At 38.8% G+C, this 19,758-nt stretch overlaps 1 long non-coding RNA gene across 10 annotated transcripts in view; it reads left to right on the top strand.

Moving 5' to 3' along the window:
- The window catches only part of LOC128702080 (uncharacterized), a 66,611-nt gene that overhangs the window by 42,346 nt on the left and 4,507 nt on the right, over window positions 1–19,758 (top strand). For all 10 annotated transcript variants that reach the window (XR_011391227.1, XR_011391236.1, XR_011391233.1 and 7 more), the window contains 3 exons: window positions 6,109–6,188; window positions 8,476–8,539; window positions 17,844–17,934. This is a non-coding gene — a long non-coding RNA (uncharacterized lncRNA). The remainder of the gene's footprint in view (window positions 1–6,108; window positions 6,189–8,475; window positions 8,540–17,843; window positions 17,935–19,758) is intronic.

The following is a 19,758-nucleotide window of genomic DNA, read 5'->3' as shown; positions in this document are numbered from 1 at the left end:
AGCAGCTGACGGTGGTGCAGCAGCAGCAGCTGACGGTGGTGCAGCAGCAGCAGCTGACGGTGGTGCAGCAGCAGCAGCTGACGGTGGTGCAGCAGCAGCAGCAGCTGACGGTGGTGCAGCAGCAGCAGCAGCTGACGGTGGTGCAGCAGCAGCAGCAGCTGACGGTGGTGCAGCAGCAGCAGCAGCTGACGGTGGTGCAGCAGCAGCAGCAGCAGCTGACGGTGGTGCAGCAGCAGCAGCAGCTGACGGTGGTGCAGCAGCAGCTGACGGTGGTGCAGCAGCAGCTGACGGTGGTGCAGCAGCAGCTGACGGTGGTGCAGCAGCAGCTGACGGTGGTGCAGCAGCAGCTGACGGTGGTGCAGCAGCAGCTGACGGTGGTGCAGCAGCAGCTGACGGTGGTGCAGCAGCAGCTGACGGTGGTGCAGCAGCAGCTGACGGTGGTGCAGCAGCAGCTGACGGTGGTGCAGCAGCAGCTGACGGTGGTGCAGCAGCAGCTGACGGTGGTGCAGCAGCAGCTGACGGTGGTGCAGCAGCAGCTGACGGTGGTGCAGCAGCAGCTGACGGTGGTGCAGCAGCAGCTGACGGTGGTGCAGCAGCAGCTGACGGTGGTGCAGCAGCAGCTGACGGTGGTGCAGCAGCAGCTGACGGTGGTGCAGCAGCAGCTGACGGTGGTGCAGCAGCAGCTGACGGTGGTGCAGCAGCAGCTGACGGTGGTGCAGCAGCAGCTGACGGTGGTGCAGCAGCAGCTGACGGTGGTGCAGCAGCAGCTGACGGTGGTGCAGCAGCAGCTGACGGTGGTGCAGCAGCAGCTGACGGTGGTGCAGCAGCAGCTGACGGTGGTGCAGCAGCAGCTGACGGTGGTGCAGCAGCAGCTGACGGTGGTGCAGCAGCAGCTGACGGTGGTGCAGCAGTATTTCGATAATATTTCTCACCCTTTTTACCACAGGGTTGGCACTAGAAGCTTTCTTGGGGCCCATGGTCACTTATTTTGCAGATAAAATCACCAAAAACACTAATAATACGAAATGTTAAGATTGTATGCTTGGATGTTACCGCAGAGGCTGGCTTGTAAACAATGTCACCGGCGGAACATGTGAGGCTGGCTCAGGCCTCGCATAGATGTGTCTCGGACGAACAGCGTTGAGCGGGTTTTTTAGCGGTATGTGAGGCAAAATCTTAGCGATAAAATGTATCGGTATGCGGATTTAACGTTATGTAAGGCCAACGGTATGCGGGGGTCCACTGTACTGATAATTATACAGTGGTCCCTCAATCGTCCGGCCTGAAAGTCGTTCATTTCGGAAATAGTCCTGTTTTTTCGTCAAAATATTGGCTCGGAAATGGTCCGGTAACTCGCTAAGTCCTTCGTCCCAGACGTGTATGCACGGTCTGAGCGGCCTCGAGCCACCTCAGCCTTTCCTTCCCAGCCAGTGTGCCATTGTTTACCAGTGAGCGACGGTCCCGTCACGTGCTCCAATGAAATATTTCATATTTCATTTATTTTAGTGCTTGCAAGTTATTTAAGTGCTAAATAGGCTACCATGGCTCCAAAGAAAGCTCCTAGTGCCAAGCCTTTGGTAAAGGTGAGAAATACGATTGAATTTAAGAAAATCGTTGAACAATATGATAGTGGCGTACGTGTGGGCGAACTGTCCAGGATGTATAACAAATCCCGTACAACCATATCTTCCATCATAGACTAGAAAAGAAATCAAGGACGCTGTTGTTGCAAAGGGGGGTAAATATGCTGACAAAAATGAGATCATCAGTACTCGAAGATGTTGAGAAGTTATTATTGGTGTGGATAAATGAGAAACAATTGGCAGGAGAGTCTTATGAAGTCGCTTATTTGTGGAAAGGCTAGGCAGTTGCATGACGATTTGGTAAAGAAATTGCCTGCAACTAGTGATGCGAATGAATTTAAGGCTAGCAAAGGCTGGTTTGAGAGATTTAAGAAGCGTACTGGCATACAGTGTGGTAAGGCATGGTGAGGCTGCCAGTTCGGACCACAAGGCGGCTGAAAAATGTGCATGAATTCCAGGAGTACATAAACAGTGAAGGACTGAAACCTTAACAAGTGTTCAATTGTGACGAAACAGGCCTCTTTTGGAAGAAAATGCCAAAGAGGACCTTCATTACACAAGAGGAAAAGGCAATGCCAGGACACAAGCCTATGAAAGACAGGCTGATGCTAATGTTCTGTGCTAATGCTAGTGGGGATTTCAAAGTGAAGCTGTTACTAGTGTACCATTCTGAAAATCCCAGAGTGTTCAGGAAAAACAATGTTATGAAGAGTAAATTGTGTGTGTTTTGGAAATCTAATAGTAAGGCATGGGTCACGAGGGAAATTTTTGTAGTGTGGTTCAACGAAGTGTTTGGCCCTAGTGTGAAGAATTACCTCCTGGAAAAGAAATTGGATTTCAAGTGCCTCCTAGTAATGGACAATGCACCTGCTCATCCTCCAAACTTGGATGACCTAATTTTGAAGGAGTTTGGGTTCATCACAGTGAAGTTCTTGCCCCCGAATACCACTCCTCTCCTCCAACCCATGGACCAGCAGGTCATTGCAAACTTTAAAAAACTCGACACCAAAGCAATGTTTGAAAGGTGCTCGAATGTGACCTCAGACACTCACTTGACCCTACGAGATTTTTGGAAAGAACATTTCAGTATTCTCCATTGTGTAAGCCTTATAGGTAAGGCTTGGGAGGGAGTGACTACCAGGACTTTGAACTCTGCTTGGAGAAAATTGTGGCCAGATTGTGTCCACAAGAGGGATTTTGAAGGGTTTGGGGCTGACCCTGATGAGCCTATGTCAGTTGTTAAATCCGTTGTGGCACTGGAGGCTTCCATGGGGTTGGATGTGAGTTTGGAGGATGTGGAAGAGTTGGAGGACCACAACAAAGAGCTAACCACTGAGGAGCTGAAAGAGCTTCAGCAGGAACAGCAACAGATGGCAGCTCTGAATCTTGCTGCAGAGGAGGAGGAAGAGAGATGGAGGAAGGTGCCTTCTTCAGAAATTAAGGAGATTTTTGAAATGTGAGGTAGGCTGGAAAGATTTATGGAGAAACATCACCCAGAGAAGGATGTTGCAAGCCATATCGGCAACTTGTACAGTGACAGTCTTGGCCCATTTTAGGGAGTTTTAAAGAGACGCCAGAAACGGAGCTCTCTGGACAGTTTTTTTGCGAGACAGGACTCCAGTGACTAAAGGTGGTCCTAGTGGCATTAAGAAACAGAAGAGAAGTAACCCCAGAAAAGCAATTAGTACCCAAGGTGTTGATGGAAGGGGATTCCCCTTCCAAACAGTAATTCATCCAATCAGTCTCCTTCTCCAGTCTTCCATACACAAAGAAGAATTGCTAATAAAGGTAAGTGTTATTCTGTTAATGTTTAATTCATCATGTGCCACTGTATTGTTTATGTACTACATCTATATTTCATGTAAAAAATTTTTTTGTTTTAATACTTCTGGGTGTCAGGAACAGATTAATTGAATTTACATTTCTTATGGGGAAAATTGATTCGTAAATCGTCCATTTCGATAATAGTCCCACTTCCAGGAACGGATTACGGACGATTATTGAGGGACCACTGTACTTGTGTACCTGTACCTAAATATACTTACTGTGCTGGTGTGCAGGTACACATTAAAATTGCTAAGTCTCTCTACTTATGACTCCAATACTACGTAATAATAATCACTCTTGGGCACACTAAATGTCTTATTTTACATTAATATAGGCATTTTCATTAATCCATCTATGATTTTCCTGAAAATTATTTATGAAACCAGTTACATAGCATATAAACATGATACATACTCAAAATAAAAATATACGTAAATGAGATTTGTTTACAAAGCAGCTGTGTAGGGAGTGTCGGAAGAATTGAGTTTTCTCTAGTCAAACTGGGGGATAACTGTAGAAAAATATTTTTTTCGTATGCCTTCACTCTATATATAGCAATTCACGACCCTTGTGGGTTTAGTGCTCTTTATGATAATATCTTCATTCACTCTAAAATAGTGTTGCTGTTTGTTTATTCTGAACTAACTTGTACAACTTGTACACAATGTAAGAGTATTTGTATTGAGGTAATTATTATAATAAAAAAAAAGAGGTAAATGTTTTACAAGCTCTTACAAACGTATCTGAATGAACTAAGACACGCATTAACCCTTAAACAGTCCAAATAGATTGACGTTCAAATTCGTTGTGCTCCAAAAGTAGATCTACTTTTTTAAAAATATTTTCAAATATTAAAAAAAAAATGTAGATAAGTTTTTTTTACACGTTTTCAAATGTAAAACAAAAAAGATATACATTTTTTTTTACATACTTTCAGATGTTGAAAAAACGTATATATACGTTTGGATCGTTTAAGGGTTAATACCCATTTATTTTGCCTGACAAAGTGATCACCCAATACCTGTTCAGTTTGTATTCTTACATTGTCTGAACTCTGTATCTCGTTCTCTCTCGCGTTTACTCTTTCATTAACTTGTTGGCTCTCATTGACGATGGCATCTAAGCTTAGCTGTGATAAAAAGAGGAGTCGTAAGCCTCTTGCTTAAGTGCCGAGTTAGAGGATGGTGTGCCATTCTGATTTTATTCAATAAACACCCTGCCACTCTCCTCTCGCATATTAGTATTGATATATTAAGGAAAGCAATAAGTGTACTCTGTGTGTATCTTGCCTTTTATTGTGTTTTTAATGCCTATTTCTATTGCTAACTTAATATAAGTTAGTGTAAACTTGTCTGGCATTTATTGCATATTTTATGTGCTCTGATAATACTTGTGGAGCTGTGTGGTAGCCGGCCGTAGGGACAACATTTTCTCTGTTCAGCCATCAGAAAACGTGTAAGAATGTGCGTTTGGCCCAGCCACTCCCCCACTCAGCTTTTGTTTACAATTTTTGCTATGAATTATTCATTACTTCTTCCTTTGTTTATGATGACATCTAAAGGTAGTTGTTAGAAAAGATTAAATTCAGTGAACACGGTATGTCTGTTAATATGGCTCTGGGCTAGTGTAGGTAGCCGGTAGGTGTAGCCCAGGCGGGCTACACCTACCGGCTACCTACACTATCTACAAATAAATACTACTTGCCTCTCTTCCTATATTAAGACTACACATTTTAAGGTAAATAATGAGTGTGTTGTATGCGTATATTAACTCTGGGATATTCTAAATATTGTATATTAAGTATGAGGTGGGGAGCCAGGGCTACCTACACCTGGGCTACAAGCACCTGACTTCCTACAAATAAGTACTACTCGCCTCTCTCCCTACATTAAGATTACAAATACTTTAAGATAAGTAATGAATGTACTGTGAATGTATTTTACTGTGTGTTTCTAATGCCTAGTTCTATTACTAACTTAATATAATTTAGTGTAAACTACTTCTTGTCTGGCATTTATATGCATTTATAAATGGAAAAAAATGGCGTTCTGCTTTCCGGCGAGAGCCTGGAACCTAACACGCCGTATAAGTGGGGCCCTACTGATCTATGTTTGGACAGTTTAAAGGTTAAGGATATAACATTTTGTATAAAGCTTAGTAGAAAAGCAACCATTCGGAACATAAAATGAGCATGTTACGGGAATGAGTGGAGACTAATGGTTTTTGGGATTACACGAGCTGTTGGAGCGTGAGCATGAAGGTAGTCACGAAAAATGGTTAGCCAGACTTGGTCCTGGAGGTGGGAAGTACAGTACCTGCATTGTAAGGAGGGGGTGTGGGATATTTGCTGTTTCAAGTGATATTTAAACTGATGTGTACATGCCTCTGGCAAGAGGGATAGTGTGAATGGTGGAAGTTTTTTCAGGCCTCTGCCTCAGTGGGAGAAGACCAGTGTGTTTAAAAGATGTGTTTTGAAGTGATAATAATTTGTTATACAACAGTTTTAATATCTTGCTAAATAAGTGCCTTAACATTAACTTTCTATTAGTATTATCAGTGTACTTGTGTTTCTTCACAGAAAATGTAAATGGTTTTAAATTCGTAATGAAAATTAAAAACTATTTTTAGTGGTAAAGGAACAATATAAATTTGTTGGGATTATTTGTGCTGATAACTTATAACTTCAATTTTTTTCTAGGTTGGAAAGCAGCAAACCTTCAGATGCAAAATTCACTCATTGCCTTTAATGTGATGCTTCTAAATGTCATATTAGTGCAGGTTAGTATGTCCAAGTGCTGTTTGATAGTTAACCCATAAACTTGTGCAGGGTCTGATACACGTGCCTTCATTGCTGGCTATTTTTAAAAAAAAAATGCATTTTATTTTGCCAATTTTGATTTTAGAAGTGCAGTTTGACACGAGTTGAATGTTATTATTTAACCCGTAAACGGTCCAAACATATATATATACGTTTTTTCAACATTTGAAAGTATGTAAAAAAAAATTTTTTTTACATTTGAAAATGTGTAAAAAAAAGTAGATCTGCTTGGAGCACTACACATGTGAACGTAGATCTGCTTGGACCGTTTACGGGTTAATGAAGGGTGTCGATTGTTTTATGGTAACAAGTGCTGCCTGCATGGAGCAACAGTAGAGGCAATTTATATTTTTTTGGTGCTCAGAATACAAAAGTTTAGAAGCATATACGTATAAAGATGCACAACATATCCCTCCAAACTGCCAATATCCCAAACCCTTCCTTTAACCCTTTGAGGGTTGCCAGGCCCTCTCAGAGAATTGTTCTCAGGGTCGCCAAAATTTCAAAAAAAAAAAAAAAAAAAAAGTGAAAATAGAGAATATTTTCTCAATCATAATGACACCAAAAGTATGAAATTTGATGGAAAACTTACGGAATTATGTTCTCGCGAAGTTAACGGTCTTGATGTTTACGCATTGGCGATTTTTGCCCACTTTGAGCCCTATTTTTGGCCAATTCCAGTGTACTAGTCGACAGAAATCATAACTATTTCGCTAAAATAGAAAAGAGTACAAAAAAACCATCCATTTACAGATTTCAACTATCCAATAAAGTGGTCAGAATTTAGCAATTTTGCCAATTTCACACAAATTTCAAAAGATGCCAGTTTGTAAATAGGGTCCAGAATAAACAAGACAGACATTCCTGGCACTAAAGTAACATTCTGTTCATTAGTCACATACCCATGCCCCTCTTAACATTTCTTTTGCTTTCCACTTTGGATTTTTATTCTCACAAAAAAGAGAAGATTTATTGTTGTGCAGACTATGTATTAGTGTAGAAATGGTATAAATAATACCAGCGCACTTGTGGAAGATTAGATTCACCAGTTGACGTGTGTTGGACACGTGGCATGATTTGTTTACTTTTGAACTTTGGCAAAAATCTAACGTTTCTGCTATTTGAGCTCAATTTCAACGTACTTTCATTGCGAAACCAATCCAAATCATCTCAATTTCTGTAATATGTCTTCCATTCTATAAAATAAGACAAGGAAAACTAGAATACAACCATCAATACCATACGAAAATACAGTGCAAAGTCACTGTTTTAAACCAAAAAGTCAGTTTTTTTTTTCTCATTACGCACTGTGTGCTGCAGGATTTTTTTTATATTGCGTACACTGACCATAGACCCTTTCTTTCATATGTAGGCCTACCAGCTGTGAATTCCTTCCTGCCCTTCTAGAAAGCACTCTCTCCTCCCTCAGAGCAAGCCAATCTCCCTCCCTCCCCAACCCCTTCCCTGCTCCTCCATCCCCTTCCATACCTCCCTCCCCTACCCCCAATGCCTGGGCCTCCCCACGCTAGATTTGAGGGCGCTAGAATTTATGCATACTAGTACGTCAAAAACCCTGGCACGTAAGCCATACTAGTACAGCCGAAACCCCGAAAGAGGTTGAAGTGCAGGTATTGTACATCGCATTTTCAGGACTCTAGTCTGGTTATATAAAATAACCAGTTTCCCTGAATCCCTTCACTAAATACAGTGGACCCCCAGTTAACGATATTTTTTCACTCCATAAGTATGTTCAGGTGCCAGTACTGACCGAATTTATTCCCATAAGGAATATTGTGAAGTAGATTATTCCTTTCAGACCCCCAAACATACACGTACAAATGCACTTAAATAAATACACTTACATAATTGGTCCCATTTGGAGGTAATCGTTATGCGGGGGTCCACTGTATTACCCTGTTCACACTCCAACAGCTCGTCAGGTCCCAAATACCATTAATCTCCATTCACTCCTATCCAACACACTCGCGCACGATTGCTGGAAGTCAAAGCCCCTCGCCCGCAAAACCTCCTTTAACCCCTCCGTCCAGCCATTTCGAGGACGACCCTTACCCCGCCTTCCTTCCCCTACAGATTTATACACACTGCATGTCATTCTACATTGATCATTCTCTGTAACCAAACCACCACAACAAGCCCTCTGACTAATACATTTATTTACTTCACACCTTCTAATTTCCACACTCCGAATTTTCTGCATAATATTTACACCACACATTGCCCTTACAGGACATCTCCACTGCCTCCAGCTGCCTCCTCGCTGCAGCATTTACAATCCAAGCTTCGCACCCATGTAAGTGTTGGTACCACTATACTTTTTGAAATTAAGGAAAATAGATAACCTTATTAGATTACCTTACTGATGCCAGGGTTGCTTCAGTAGAACCAAATTGAGCTCAGCTCTGCCGGGAAAGCTGCGAGTCGTAAACTTTTGCCTAAATATAAGGGGATGAATTGGAGTAAAGTGGTTTTTTTTTTTTTTTTCCGGCCGTCTCCCACCAAGGCAGGGTGACCCAAAAAAGAAAAAATCCCCAAAAAGAAAATACTTTCATCATTCAACACTTTCACCACACTCAAATTATCACTGTTTTTGCAGAGGTGCTCAGAATACAACAGTTTAGAAGCATATATATGTATAAAGATACACAACATATCCCTCCAAACTGCCAATATCCCAAACCCCTCCTTTAAAGTGCAGGCATTGTACTTCCCATTTCCAGGACTGAAGTCCGACTATATGAAAATATAAATTAAATGCAACCTCATGCAGTGCATTAAATACTACCTCGTGCAGTTCATGATTGGGGAAAAGCAAAACTATCTTGTTTGGTTTAAAATGACAACATTGAGTTTTAGTATGGTTTTATTGGCTGTTTCTTGGTATCAGATAAAATGGAAGAAATGTTATTAGGGGAAACTATTTTGGTTTCGGAATCGGATGCATCTTGAAACTTGCCTCAAAGTAGGGAAATATTGAGAGGACTGGTAAAGTTTCCCTTATACCCCCTGGTGTGCAGAACAACCACTGTAAAAAGGATAGTGAACTTCTAAGCATTTTTGTGAAAGTTAACTATTTTCAGTGGTTTCTCTGCATATTGTGATATCTGTTCTATCATCTTACTGTGCCTACCCCTGGTCTGTTCTGAGTTTATACTGTCCAGTTCATTGACACACCATAAACCATGACCAGTTATTCCTGGTTGTAAGTGTAATATAGAAGGGGCCTGAGGATGTGATTAGCGAGTACATTTTTTTGCTGCATATTTTGGTATTTTTAATTGTAATTTTTGTGTAAAATTATTAGAATTACCAAATGCTGTATATATAGGCAGTTTTATGCAGTTGATAGAAGGTAAAAAGCTAAAAATTGGGTCATCTTTGAATTGTAGTCATTTGTGTGTAAATTGGGCCCAGACTAACTTTTCACCTGCTTGAAAAATTTGTATTGTTTTTCTTTTAACCCCTGGAAAGATTTTCTACCCTTTCAGAAGAAATTGAAATATTAAAAATTCCATTTTTTGGGTATTTCCAATACTGAAGGGAACAAGGTACTAAGAAAACTGAGTACTCGCCGAACAGCAATTTTTATGGCTTGTCAGCAGAATGACAATTTGTAAAAATACCATGAAATTTCCTTGCAAGTTTTTTTTTTTTTTTTTTTTCCCTGAGCAACTTTAAAGACCCATGTTCATTAAATTGGCTAAACTGTTTAAATTGAGTCCCCTTATTTCCTATCATGGGCAGTTATTTTAAATAATTCATCTTCAGTTTGTTCACTAGCTTAAAATTCATTTTGGAAAGTTTGTCCTTATTTTATTTTACACATGATTTTTGAATTAACTGCCGATCTTTCAAGGCTGAATAACACGATGTAAAAACTTTAGTCCCTCAGTAGCTGTCTTGCCAGAAGCACATTTGTGCAGTTCCATTGACATTACAAACTGTATCATCCACACATTTCATAAAGGAATATTCACCTTCGACAGTTTACGTCTTTTCAATTCCTTCCCATGTGGATGACTTGGAGGGCATGCAAATGTGTAGTGGAGGGAAGGCAGGGTAGAGTGTCACGTGTGAGCAAATTAGTCAGCCTGACTGTCGCGGAGGTGGGAAGTACAATGCCTGCACTTAAATAAGAAGGATTTGGGATATTTGGAGTGACATCTAAATAGTCTTGTCTGCATGCCTCTGGCAAGTTAGTGGGAGATGGCCACAGTGTTTAAAGAAAAATTGTATTTCTAGTGTAATGTGGAGTACAGTACATGTATTTTCTGGACCTTTGGTTCCGAAGTCTTTCCAGATTACTGATTTTTCTGCCTTTAGAGAGGTTGGTTGATGGAGATGTATCTTTCTTTCAACACACCGGCTGTATCCCACCGATGTGGGTGGCCCAAAAGAAAAAATGCAAGTTTCTCCTTTTACATTTAGTAATATATACAGAAGAGGTTACTAGCCCCCTTTCTCCCGGCATTTTAGTAGCCTCTTACAACACGCATGGCTTATGGAGGAAGAATTCTGTTCCACTTCCCCATGGAGATAAGAGGAAATAAACAAGAATAAGGACTAGAAAGAAAACAGAAGAAAACCCAGAGGGGGGTGTATATATATACTTGTACATGTATGTGTAGTGTGACCTAAGTGTAAGTAGAAGTAGCAAGACTTGCCTGAAATCTTGCATGTTCATAAGACAGTAAAAGGGACACCAGCAATCCTACCATGTAAAACAATTACAGGCTTTAGCTTTACACTCGCTTGGCAGGACTGTAGTACCTCCCTGGGCGGTTGCTGTCTACCAACCTAATATATATATATATATATATATATATATATATACATATATATATACATATATATACATATACATATATATACATATATATACATATACATATATATATATACATATACATATATATATACATATATATACATATACATATATATATACATATATATATATATATATATACATATACATATATATATACATATATATATATATATATACATATACATATATATATACATATATATATATATATATATATACATATACATATATATATACATATATATATATATATATACATATACATATATATATACATATATATATATATATATATATATACATATATATATACATATATATATATATATATATATACATATATATATATATATATACATATATATATATATATATACATATATATATATATATACATATATATATATATATACATATATATACATATATATATATACATATATATACATATATATATATATATACATATATATACATATATATACATATATATACATATATATATATACATATATATATATACATATATATATATACATATATATATATACATATATATATATATATACATATATATATACATATATATATACATATATATATACATATATATATATATATATACATATATATATACATATATATATACATATATATATATATATATATATACATATATATATATATATATACATATATATATACATATATATATATATATATATACATATATATATATACATATATATATACATATATATATACATATATATATACATATATATATACATATATATATACATATATATATATATATATATATATATATATATACATATATATATATACATATATATATACATATATATATACATATATATATACATATATATATACATATATATATACATATATACATATATATATACATATATACATATATATATACATATATATATTTTTTTTTTTTTTTTTTTTCAACAAGTCGGCCGTCTCCCACCGAGGCAGGGTGACCCAAAAAAGAAAGAAAATCCCCAAAAAGAAAATACTTTCATCATCATTCAACACTTTCACCACACTCGCACATTATCACTGTTTTTGCAGAGGTGCTCAGAATACAACAGTCTAGAAGCATAAACATATAAAGATACACAACATATCCCTCCAAACTGCCAATATCCCAAACCCCTCCTTTAAAGTGCAGGCATTGTACTTCCCATTTCCAGGACTCAAGTCCGACTATATGAAAATAACCGGTTTCCCTGAATCCCTTCACTAAATATTACCCTGCTCACACTCCAACAGATCGTCAGGTCCCAAGTACCATTCGACTCCATTCACTCCTATCTAACACGCTCACGCACGCTTGCTGGAAGTCCAAGCCCCTCGCCCACAGAACCTCCTTTACCCCCTCTCTCCAACCCTTTCGAGGATGACCCCTACCCCGCCTTCCTTCCCCTATATATTTATATGCTTTCCATGTCATTCTACTTTGATCCATTCTCTCTAAATGACCAAACCACCTCAACAAACCCTCTTCTGCCCTCTTGACTAATACTTTTATTAACTCCACACCTTTTCCTAATTTCCACACCGAATTTTCTGCATAATATTTTCACCACACATTGCCCTTAGACAGGACATCTCCACTGCCTCCAACCTTCTCCTCGCTGCTGCATTTACCACCCAAGCTTCACAACCATATAAGTGTTGGTACTGCTATACTTTCATACATTCCCTTCTTTGCCTCCATCGATAACATTTTTTGACTCCACATATACCTCAACACACCACTCGCCTTTTTTTTTCCCTAATCAGTTCTGTGATTAACCTCATTCTTCATAAATCCAGCTGCCAACATGTCAACTCCCAAGTATCTGAAAACATTCACTTCTTCCATACTCCTCCCCAATTTGATATCCAATTTTTCTTTATCTAAATAATTTGATACCCTCATCACCTTACTCTTTTCTATGTTCACTTTCAACTTTCTACCTTTACACACATTCCCAAACTCATCCACTAACTTTTGCAATTTTTCTTTAGAATCTCCCATAAGCACAGTATCATCAGCAAAAAGTAACTGTCAATTCCCGTTCTGAATTTGATTCCCCATAATTTAACCCCACCCCTCTCCTGAACACCCTAGCATTTACTTCCTTTACAACCCTATCTATAAATATATTAAACAACCATGGTGACATTACACATCCCTGTCTAAGACCTACTTTTACTGGAAAGTAGTCTCCCTCTCTTCTACTCACCCTAACCTGAGCCTCACTATCCTCATAAAAACTCTTTACAGCATTTAGTAACTTAACACCTATTCCATATACTTGCAACATCTGCCACATTGCTCCTTTATCTACTCTATCATATGCCTTTTCAAAATCCATAAATGCAATAAAAACTTCCCTACATTTATCCAAATACTGTTCACATATATGCTTCAATGTAAACATTTGATCTACACATTCCCTACCCACTCTGAAACCTCCTTACTCATCCGCAATCCTACATTCTCTTGCTTCTAATTCTTTCAATTATAACCCTACCGTACACTTTTCCTGGTATACTCGGTAAACTTATTCCTCTATAATTTTTACAATATTTTTGTCCCCTTTCCCTTTATATAAAGGGACTATACATGCTCTCTGCCAATCCCTAGGTACCTTCCCCTCGTTCATACATTTATTAAACAAAAGTACCAACCACTCCAACACTGTATCCTTCCCTGCTTTTAACATTTCTGTCATGATCCCATCAGTTCCAGCTGCTTTACCCCCTTTCATTCTACGTAATGCCTCACGCACCTCCCCCAAATTTACATTCTGCTCTTCTTCACTCCTAAAAGATGGTATACCTCCCTGGCCAGTGCATGAAATTACCGCCTCCCTTTCTTCCTCAACATTTAAGTTCCTCAAAATATTCTCTCCATCTATCTAATACCTCCCTTTCCCCATCTACTAACTCCCCTACTCTGTTTTTAACTGACAAATCCATACTTTCCCTAGGCTTTCTTAACTTGTTAAACTCCAAAATTTTTTGTTATTTTCATTAAAATTTCTTGACAGTGCCTCTCCCACTCTTATCATCTGCTCTCCTTTGCACTCTCACCGCTCTCTTCACCTTTCTTTTAATCTCCATGTACTCGCTCTTCTTATGACACTTCTGCTTTGTAAAAACCTCTCATAAGCTACCTTTTTCTTTTATCACACCCTTTACTTCATCATTACACCAATCACTCCTCTTTCCTCCTGCCCCCACCCTCCTATAACCACAAACTTCTGCCCCCACATTCTAATACTGCATTTTTAAAACTATTCCAACCCTCTTCCCCCCCCCCCCCCCACTACTCATATTTGCACTAGCCCAACTTTCTGCCAATATTCGCTTATATCTCGCCCGAACTTCCTCCCTTAGTTTATACACTTTCACCTCCCTCTTACTTGTTGCCACCTTCCTCTTTTCCCATCTACCTCTTACTCTAACTGTAGCTGCAACTAAATAATGATCTGATATATCAGTTGCCCCTCTGTAAACATGTACATCCTGGAGCCTACCCATCAACCTTTTATCCACCAATACATAATCTAACAAACTACTTTCATTACGTGCTACATCATACCTTGTATATTTATTTATCCTCTTTTTCATAAAATATGTATTACTTGTTACCAAATCTTTCTACACATAGCTCAATTAAAGGCTCCCCATTTACATTTACCCCTGGCACCCCAAATTTACCTACTACTCCCTCCATAACATTTTTACCCACTTTAGCATTGAAATTCCCAACCACCATTACTCACATTTGATTCAAAACTCCCCATGCATTCACTCAACATTTCCCAAAATCTCTCTCTCCTCTACACTTCTCTCTTCTCCAGGTGCATGCACACTTGCTATAACCTACTTTTCACATCCAATCTTTATTTTACTCCACATAATCCTTGAATTAATACATTTATAGTCCCTCTTTTCCTGCCATAGCTTATCCTTCAACATTATTGCTACTCCTTCTTTAGCTCTAACTCTATTTGAAACCATGGAAATAAATTGTATCAAATACCGACAGTGGAAATATAAACACGCATGCAGTATGTGATCCTTTATTGACAACGTTTCACCCACACAGTGGGCTTTTTCAAGTCTCTCACAGATCTACCTGGGGTGGAAGGTATGGGAGTATTTATAGTCATGTTCAGAATGTTGAGGTCAGGTGGAGAATGCTGCATGTGATGATCTACCAGGTGGAGTTAGTCTTGGGTAGCTTGGCAGGGGTATTGGACAAGTTGCGAGTAGACCTTCTGCAGTGTTTTATGTTCTTATGTGGAATAGCCAGGACCGCACTGAGTGGCGAACCCATGGGTAGTCCAAAAGTCTGCTGAAAGAGGTGATTTTCGAAAGAGAAACACGTAAAACCCACCAACCAAAACCATCTTCACTTCTACTCTGACCACGACACCAAAACCAAACGTGGTGTAATTATAGGCTTCTTCCTGCGTGCACTCAGAATCTGCAGCAATGAGTTCCTTGAGGAAGAATGCACTATAATTGAACAAGTATTTTCTAAACTCCACTATCCTCGTCACTTCATCAGAGACTGCAGACGGCGGGCATTAAACATCTTCAACACACCCAGAGAAGACACTGCCGAGAAGAGATGCATAGTCCTCCCCACCAACTCCATTGCCAAACATGTTTCCAACATCTTTTCCAATACATCATTCCAAGTATATACCTCCACAACCACGACCATCAAGGACATCACCAGTAGTAGACAGGACAAGCCTCCATCCTCTGCAGGGGTATACATAATCCCTTGTAATGACTGCAACAAATCGTGTGCGAAACATCAAGAGACCTCCAAACACGTATTTCAGAACACCAATATGCAAGCAGGACTGACGATGCAAGGAATGCCTGTGTACAACATCGCAATTCACACAACCATTTAATTAACTACAGAAACTCAAGACTTATCGCCACAGAAGACAACACTCAATACCGAAGAATCCTGGAATCATCGCTTATCTCTATAACCAACAATTTCAACCAGAACAAGGGCTTCTATAACATAGCTGAACCACTCTCCAAGAAACTTCGCTATCCCACATAAGAACATAGAACACTGCAGAAGGTCTACTCACAACTTGTCCAATACCCCTGCCAAGCTACCCAAGACTCTAACTCCACCCGGTAGATCATCAGATGCAGCATTCTCCACCTGACCTCAACATTCTGAACATGACTATAAATACTCCCGTACCTTCCACCCCAGGTAGATCTGTGTGTGACTTGAAAAAGCCCACTGTGTGGGTGAAACATTGTCAATAAAGGATCACATTATACTGCATATGTGTTTATATTTCCTCTATTTGAAACCCCTGACCTAATCCCATTTATTCCTCTCCATTGAAACTCCCGCCCCCTTCAGCTTTGTTTCACTTAAAGCCAGGACATCCAGCTTCTTATTCATAACATTCACAATCATCTCTTATCATTTGCACAACATCCACGCACATTCAAACTTCCCACTTTGACAATTTTCTTCTTATTCTTTTTAGTAATCTTTTCAGGAAAAGGGGTTACTAGCCCATTGTTCCCGGCATTTTAGTCGACTTTTGCAACACGCATGGCTTACAGAGGAAAGATTCTTATTCCACTTCCCCATGGATATAAAAGGAAAAGTAATAAGACCAAGAACTATTAAGATAAAATCAAAGAAAACTCAGATGAGTGTGTAAATAAACGTGTACATGTATGTGTAGTGTGACCCAAGTGTAAGTAGAAGTAGCAAGACATACCTGTAATCTTGCATATTTATGAGACAGACAAAAGACACCAGCAATCCTACCATCATGTAAAACAATTATAGGCTTTCGTTTTACGCTCGCTTGGCAGGATTGTAGTACCTCCCTGGGCCTTGGTGTTAGATAAGTGACGTACAGTTTGGTGGTAAATACACTGGGGTGGGAACTCTTAAATTTGTGTGGTTCTGGACCATCGGTGTCCAGAAAATCAATGTTGTACCTGTACTAAATATTTAATATAAAACTACCTAGTTCTGACCCTAATGTTTTCAGATAAATAAAACTTCTAAAAAATGTAGTATTTTGATGTAATACATTTTATGCTGGCTTTTTATATGAGTATACTAATATTTAATATTTAACAGTTTGTTGATTTTACCCTTGCATTGGCGAGGGGTTCGCGACCTTTGGGATTTGTGCTTCAGTTCCTTGAATAGTCTGAATAACTTTAATTTCCCCAGGCTCTGTATAACTGTCTGAAGGTTTAGTGTTCAACTAATTTTTTTCTGATAGTGCTGTATAACCCTAATACCAATATTTTATAAATGCGCATGAAATTTCCATTATTTTAAATGCCACATCTGGGCAAGATGGCAAGATTGTTTTTGCTGTCTAATCAGATTTGGTAGATAATCACCTGGCTAATCTCTGGAAGAACAACTGGCTTTCAGTTCCGTACCTGGTTACAATAAGCTCCGAGAATCTTTTAGTATCAGTTTATAAAGTGAATTTTTAAAATGCGATGATTAGAATTAAAGTTGGTTTACCTTCCGTAAGTTCAGATGAAAAAGGAATTTTAGCCTTTGCCTATAAATGGAATTAGTTTGTCCCTCACCTCTTTAGTCGGAATATAAATTTTTGTAAATAAGGGGTAGTTTAATACCCTTGGACGGCAGACTTGTGGATAGTGCTATGCAGGTACATCAGTCTTACTTTTCATTTTTTTTCAGATGGATGGCAATAGACAAACGAGCAAGCTGAGAAAGTTTGGAAAATGGCTACAATAAAATTGACTTCCAAATCCTTAAACATCCTTCAAAGGTAAGGAACTGTAAATTCTGGAGGTATAGGTAGTAGGTTGGTAGACAGCAACCACCCAGGGAAGTACTACCGTCCTGCCAGATGACTGTGAAACAAAAACCTGTAACTGTTTGCATGATGGTAGGATTGCTGGTTTCTTTTTCTGTCTCATAAACACGCTAAGATAACAGGGATATCTTGCTACTCCTACTTACACTTTGGTCACACTTCACAGACACGCACATGCATATATATATATACATACATCTAGGTTTTTCTCCTTTTTCTAAATAGCTCTTGTTCTTTTTTATTTCTTCTATTGTCCATGGGGAAGTGGAAAAGAATCTTTCCTCCGTAAGCCATGCGTGTCGTATGAGGCGACTAAAATGCCGGGAGCAATGGGCTAGTAACCCCTTCTCCTGTATACAATTACTAAAAAAGAGAAGAAGAAAAACTTTATAAAACTGGGTTGCTTAAATGTGCGTGGATGTAGTGCGGATGACAAGAAACAGATGATTGCTGATGTTATGAATGAAAAGAAGTTGGATGTCCTGGCCCTAAGCGAAACAAAGCTGAAGGGGGTAGGAGAGTTTCAGTGGGGGGAAATAAATGGGATTAAATCTGGAGTATCTGAGAGAGTTAGAGCAAAGGAAGGGGTAGCAGTAATGTTAAATGATCAGTTATGGAAGGAGAAAAGAGAATATGAATGTGTAAATTCAAGAATTATGTGGATTAAAGTAAAGGTTGGATGCGAGAAGTGGGTCATAATAAGCGTGTATGCACCTGGAGAAGAGAGGAATGCAGAGGAGAGAGAGAGATTTTGGGAGATGTTAAGTGAATGTATAGGAGCCTTTGAACCAAGTGAGAGAGTAATTGTGGTAGGGGACTTGAATGCTAAAGTAGGAGAAACTTTTAGAGAGGGTGTGGTAGGTAAGTTTGGGGTGCCAGGTGTAAATGATAATGGGAGCCCTTTGATTGAACTTTGTATAGAAAGGGGTTTAGTTATAGGTAATACATATTTTAAGAAAAAGAGGATAAATAAGTATACACGATATGATGTAGGGCGAAATGACAGTAGTTTGTTGGATTATGTATTGGTAGATAAAAGACTGTTGAGTAGACTTCAGGATGTACATGTTTATAGAGGGGCCACAGATATATCAGATCACTTTCTAGTTGTAGCTACACTGAGAGTAAAAGGTAGATGGGATACAAGGAGAATAGAAGCATCAGGGAAGAGAGAGGTGAAGGTTTATAAACTAAAAGAGGAGGCAGTTAGGGTAAGATATAAACAGCTATTGGAGGATAGATGGGCTAATGAGAGCATAGGCAATGGGGTCGAAGAGGTATGGGGTAGGTTTAAAAATGTAGTGTTAGAGTGTTCAGCAGAAGTTTGTGGTTACAGGAAAGTGGGTGCAGGAGGGAAGAGGAGCGATTGGTGGAATGATGATGTAAAGAGAGTAGTAAGGGAGAAAAAGTTAGCATATGAGAAGTTTTTACAAAGTAGAAGTGATGCAAGGAGGGAAGAGTATATGGAGAAAAAGAGAGAAGTTAAGAGAGTGGTGAAGCAATGTAAAAAGAGAGCAAATGAGAGAGTGGGTGAGATGTTATCAACAAATTTTGTTGAAAATAAGAAAAAGTTTTGGAGTGAGATTAACAAGTTAAGAAAGCCTAGAGAACAAATGGATTTGTCAGTTAAAAATAGGAGAGGAGAGTTATTAAATGGAGAGTTAGAGGTATTGGGAAGATGGAAGGAATATTTTGAGGAATTGTTAAATGTTGATGAAGATAGGGAAGCTGTGATTTCGTGTATAGGGCAAGGAGGAATAACATCTTGTAGGAGTG

This window comes from Cherax quadricarinatus, unplaced genomic scaffold (genome assembly GCF_038502225.1).
Source record: "Cherax quadricarinatus isolate ZL_2023a unplaced genomic scaffold, ASM3850222v1 Contig720, whole genome shotgun sequence".
Lineage (NCBI taxonomy): Eukaryota > Metazoa > Arthropoda > Malacostraca > Decapoda > Parastacidae > Cherax > Cherax quadricarinatus.
The sequence above is the reverse complement of the archived record's forward strand: the minus strand, read 5'-3'. Positions and strand labels throughout refer to the sequence as shown.